A 6009-nucleotide genomic window follows, 5' to 3' on the forward strand; every position below is an offset into this window, starting at 1 on the left:
AGATTGAATTTTTTGACATATAGGAAATTAAATGTTTTTGTTGGTAGTATTATTAAATAGTAATCTTCATGTGCCAAAAGAGTGTTGTAATGCATTCCTAATTTTATTTTGTACAGCAAGAGTAGCAAGACATCATTGCTTTCAAATTATGACCCAAATCCTTTCTCCGTATTTCTTCTCATGTTCACTCCTTGCTTTCCCTCTCTTTCTTTAAGGCTTAAACATGCTCAAGCTGTCTTCCATTTCTGTTTTTGTTTGTAATTTCCCAACGAGCCTTTTTTCCTATTGAAATGATTCTGCTGAAGGCAGGAGTTTGCAAAGTATAAACAAATTGTGACAGGGTGAATGTAATTAGATAGGTTGGAAGTTTATTACAGACAGATAATTTGGCTCTTTTTACATATACAACAAGTTACAAATAATGCCTTAATTTGGATGAAAGTATTGCTGGTTTAATTATATATATTATTCCAGAACTTTCATGCAATTTACTTACAGAAAAGTCCCCAAATCACATAACTGTAGATATTTCACAGATATATTGAAAAAATATTTATAGGTTATTATATACATTAATAACCAATATGTTAATTTTTTACATTTTATCGAGGGAAAGGGTGATAAGAACATCGTGTAGTGTGGCTATGCTGATGTTGCTGGAAAAAAACATTTTTAATTTCCAGAGCTCTTGACCTTGTAGTCTTAATGTTACATTAACACTGGAGTTTTGAGTTCTTTTCTTTTCTTCTATGTGCAATGCATCCATTGTTAAATGTACACCTGTAGATTTAAGAACATTTTCTATTGCACATGCTCAGTATGCAGCTTTTAAATGATCATTTTTACTAATTAACAAATGGGGCAGAAGAGGTTCAAAGTAAGCCCTGTCTAAAAATGTTTGTTCAGAATTTTTGTAAATGAGAAATGTATATTTTATTCCACACACATAGACACAACCTCAACAAACTCAAAAACAACTGAAGAGATTTTGATCAAACATTAAGAAAAATAATTACCTTTGTACAGAAATCAAGCTTGGACAATTTCAACCCGAAAGGTGGATGTTTTGGCAAATAATGAGCATGGACAGCAGACAGAACTGAAATGATTTTGCAGCTGTAGGTCCAATTCTGCAATGAGATTACTCCAAGTAGTAAGTACTACACTCAATATTTCCAGGATTGAGCCCTTTAAATTTATAACATAATTTGTGATATAATAGCCAAGTGGAAAAGTATCATATCCAAATGGGAAAAAGGCACACACCCTTTTAGATTACATAATCATTCAGCAAAAATATGACTCATTACTGTTACCCTTCTATTTTTTGAACGTCTATAAAACAAGGAATTTTAAAATAGAAATGTCAGAAGTACTGTGTAATGGAAATCTGGAACTCATTTATTTTACAGTACATTCACATGTCTTTGTTACTTTCACAATATCATTTTACAGAATCCTGTACTGTAGGATTAGTTTATTTATTTATTTATTTCCCCTAGACCTGATTCTGCCACCCTTATTCACATGGAGAAGTACCATACTGTATGGGTTGTCCCTTTGATTTCATCTGGGCTACTTGTGGTGTAAGTGACTACTCAGTATGAGCAATGGTGGCAAACTCAGATCCTTTGTAATTAGTAGGCAAACTACATTGTGAACTCTTAAGTCAGGGGATAGCATGCAAAACCAAAAGGGAAACAGAACTTACTAGGTAGCAACGTCTAATTTTTATCCAGTTACCTTGTTAGAAAAAGCGTATGGGCTTGATCATGCCATTTAGACACAGCCCATAGTGCTCTGTTCCAACTTTGCAGAATGCCTCCCAGTGCTCCCTCACATGCAGAGAGGCAATTCTATCTTGCAGCTACACCGGCCATGCAAGAGGTACAAGGAGGGATCCTTACATTATGCACCCACTTAAGACCCAGGCAGAATTTAGCCCATTGCATTTGCTTTGGGCCTGATCTTGCAACTCTCACTCACATTTAGTAGCACTTATGCAAGTATTCCTATTGAAGTCAATGAGAATATTTAAGTAAATACATACTACTCAACCTGTGTAAGGATTGCAAAATGAGACCCAATGGAAAGCCCTTTGGTGCAGGGACTGTCATTGCTATATGTATGTACAGTGCCTAGCACAATGAGATCCTGGCTGAGGTCTCTAATTGCTAATGCAATATAAATATAAATATAAAAACAATAATGGGACTAATTCTCTGAGCTAGAGCAACAGAACAGCACGAAAGGGCTATAAAGCTGGTGTAGCTGGCTACCTGAGGATTCCCCTGGGATAAGCAGTTCCATACCAGCCCCACTTACTGCCCTCCTTATAGATGGTTGTTGGGGAGAAAGGAATGCAGTTGCACTCCAATTATTCCCAACAGTGGAATGGATCCTTTGGGCCATGGGCACAGGGTGAAAGCAGCCTTGGCCAGCTTCAGACCAGACTTGGGACCTCAGTCTCCAAATCACCTACACAAAAGTCTTTGATATTAGATTAGATCAGATTGAATAACGATAGACAAAAATTCTAGAGGTAAAGGGTCAGAACACGCCTGTCAGGGACAGCCCAGCACAAGAGGCAGTGCCGAGCCATATTACCCTAGGTGACAGGCTTTCTGAGAAGGAGTGTGCCTGCTACTACTCTCCTTTCCACAGGCACTGACTTTCCAATGTGCTGGGGTTGCTCGACCCCAGGCCCTGTCCCAACCCTTCCCCCAAGGCCCCGCCCCATCCCCAACCTTGCCTCTTCCTGCCCCGTTCCACCCCCTCCTCCGAGCAGGCCGTGCCCTCGCTCCTCCCACCTTCTTCCCCAGAGCCTCCTGCACACCGCAAAACAGCTGATTGCGGCAGGCGGGAGGCCCTGGGAGAAAGGGGGAAGTGCTGGTCGGCAGGGCCCGTTGGCGGGCGGGCAACACTGGGGGGAAAGAGGGGAGCCGATAAGGAGATTGCTGGTGGATGCTCAGTACATACCACTTTTTCCCCATGGGTGCTCCAGCTCCAGAGCACCCATGGAGTCAGCACCTATGCTCCTTTCTGCAGTGCAACCTGCTCACCTGTGTGCTCTGTTCCCACTCTAGCATGACTCTACCCACTATGAGGTACCTAACACCTTCAAGGGTATAAGGATGGAGCTGCCCTGCTGTGATCCTAAGAATCCTCATTCATGCAAATAGCCCATTGACTTCAATACATGAGTGTTTGGATTTGCAGGATCAGCAGTATATTTGTAAGGAAAAGTGACTCAATTCTATTTTTAATTTAGAGCAAAAGGTAGCCTTGTGCACTAAAACTGGGCCTGAGTCACTTCAGTGTTACTGCAGTTTTACACTGGCATAAGGCCGGTCTTTTTAGGTCTGTTTCAAGCTGAATATGGCAATGATCTTGTATCAAACATTTGTATTTGTTTCAATATATAGAACTGATTAGAATGAGGCCTTCCCCTGGGAAGTAGATGAGTTTTACAGTAGATGAGTAAAAGAGCCAACTCCTTTTTGCTGGCCTAGGAAAATTTTTGTTAGGTTTACCCAGAATTCCGAATACCCAAGCCAAGCAGTCTACTGCTGCTCTGAAGAAGTAGAAATCTGGTTATCAGATTTGCTAGATCACTTGCATGTTCTTAAAGATAAAAGTCTTCTTAAAATATTAATCATTTATGTGATTCAATAGACTAACAAATGGCAGCTGGTGCTGTTGACCGAAACAGGGGAATGTCTTGGTCTCAAGTTCATCTCCTACCCGTATCTATCACCGGGGGTTTGTAATTTACATAAAACTTAACAAATAAAGATGCAGTGAAGGTTTATTTAAAAGGAAGCAAGGACTCCCAAAGCGATAACCAGTTAATAACCAATAGATAATAAAAACAAGGCAGGCTGTACAATAAGGAGACTTTGCCCACAGATAAGGGATGATTACAATACCATCTCTTGCAGCTTGATTCACTGATGTTCTTTTCTCCTCAGGGTGGTACCGCACAACAGGAAGCAGGATCTTGCAGCAGGATCAGATGATTGTTCTTTCAGGTAAGCTGTTAAATCCCTCCCGTTTCTTATATCTGTGTCATCGTGTGTGCAGTGAGCGAATCCTATGGTAGATGGATCAGATGTGTGTAGTAAGTCAGTCCCCTCCTCAAGTAACCTGTGTGGGGTGAATGGCCTACCCTTAATTGCCAGTTCTGTACTCTACCACTCAGACGGTCGGCCCCGATCTGATCTGTGCACTGCCTTATATAGACACTAGGTTACTAGGCAGATTAAATGATTGACAGCCGCTGTCTTTCCTTCCTAAACAGAAATAGGCACCAAACTAGACCAAGGGGAGGGACAAGAAGGTCAACAAAAATAGACGCCTTATTGTCCTTTTGAGGATTCAAGATGGCCTTAGAATTTATTACTCTACCGTGCTATGTATTATTTAATACACAATCCAAGATTAAACTGAGGCTTGACATCACATAGCATTTAGAAATAAGTCACCTTATTATGATATGTCACCCAAAAGCACAACGAGCAATTTTAGGATACAACAACACGTTAAGAGCTACTGCAGAACCTTTATGGATGTTATGGTGTTATAGATGGCTTGCCAGACAAAGTGTACACATTAATGTGATATGTAAGTAGTTAGTGACATCTTTCTAGCTGATGTTAGTGAATCCAGGATATGAAATTCATAGTTGACTGAACAGTGGATAAATTCTCCAGATAAATGACTGTATTGTTACAAGATCTGTTGATAGTACAATGGTTTCCTGGATTTAATTCTTTTCCTAAAGACTCAGTGTTCCTGGTTTTTAACATCAGTTTCCTACTATAGCTTGTTTTAAGGTTAGTCTAAAAAAAATCAAATGAAAAATGTATAACATGGTATAGAGTGTATTAATAATAGATTTGTATATTCTGATTAAATAACTGACATTCAAAATTAGTGGTAGCAGAAGTGACGATGTAAACTTTGAAGAGGCTAGAAATGGGCCATTAGGTACTGATATTAAAAGCAGTCTGAACAGACAGATAGACGGAAACATTTGTGCATACTACATCTGTTAAGAACAAAATCAAAATTTAAGCAGAAGAAAAAAATGTGCATAATGTTCATGCTTAGGGCTTAGTTTTTCCTTAGCAGTCCCTCCCAAATGGGTACTACACACTCAAAGTAAAGATAAATTCTGCTGCCCATACTTCAGTTACTTCCTTCTCCTACTAGCACATCCCTCAAGACATCCATAGAGCTTTGTTCTTACCAGATGATGAGCAACCTCAACCTCCTTTGGAATGGGTCCTCTTCCACAGTCAAAGGGTTATAATGGTCATGCACAAACCCTATTGAGTTTTGTGGGAGTTTCATATATGGGTTGTGGGTATGTATTGAGATTATGCATAAAAGTGTGTATGTATGTGTTTGCAGGAATGAGGTTTAAGGCTGTATCAAGTCTTTTAACCTGGACTTCAATTCAGACAAGTATTTGCCCTATACAAAAGAAGAGTCTACACATTTTTACTCCCACAAGTAGTCCTGACTTACATGAGTAGTCTCATTGAAGACCATAGGACTGCTGGTCAGATTGGTGTCTACTAATGCAATTATATGTTTGTAGGATTAGAGCCTAACACAGTTAATCTGAACTGAATATACACATTATGTGCAATATGAGTGAGTAAATATTACAAAAAGAATCTTATATTAATCATTTTATTTTATGTAGCTTCAGTGATGCATTTATTTGCATATATATGTTTAGTGCAAAGTATGTTGGATTACAATGGGCATAAGGATCGTATTTCAGTGTGAAAATATCAAAATATGAAAATAACTGGGAAGAAATTAAACTGAGTTTAAATGTTAATGCATCACATATCATAAACTAAATTTATATTAAACTAGGACAGATTCTAATTCTTAAGGAAGGTCAGGTTCTGGTGTCTCAAGAAGTTTATCATGTCCTTCTAAGCCTAGATGTTATCAAAGAACTATCCAGTAATATCAAAACAATTTACATGA

The 6009-nt window shown here is 38.9% G+C and overlaps 1 long non-coding RNA gene across 1 annotated transcript; it reads right to left on the reverse strand.

The window, feature by feature from the left end:
• Positions 1 to 547: 547 nt before the first annotated feature.
• LOC128835964 (uncharacterized) lies at positions 548 to 4202 on the reverse strand. The gene is made up of 3 exons (XR_008444719.1): positions 3930 to 4202; positions 1017 to 1130; positions 548 to 780 (listed from the first exon to the last, which is right to left on the reverse strand). It is a non-coding gene; the product is annotated as an uncharacterized LOC128835964 (long non-coding RNA).
• Between the last annotated feature and the right edge of the window lie 1807 nt (positions 4203 to 6009).

This window comes from Malaclemys terrapin, chromosome 4 (assembly GCF_027887155.1).
Source record: "Malaclemys terrapin pileata isolate rMalTer1 chromosome 4, rMalTer1.hap1, whole genome shotgun sequence".
In the NCBI taxonomy this organism is placed as follows: domain Eukaryota; kingdom Metazoa; phylum Chordata; order Testudines; family Emydidae; genus Malaclemys; species Malaclemys terrapin.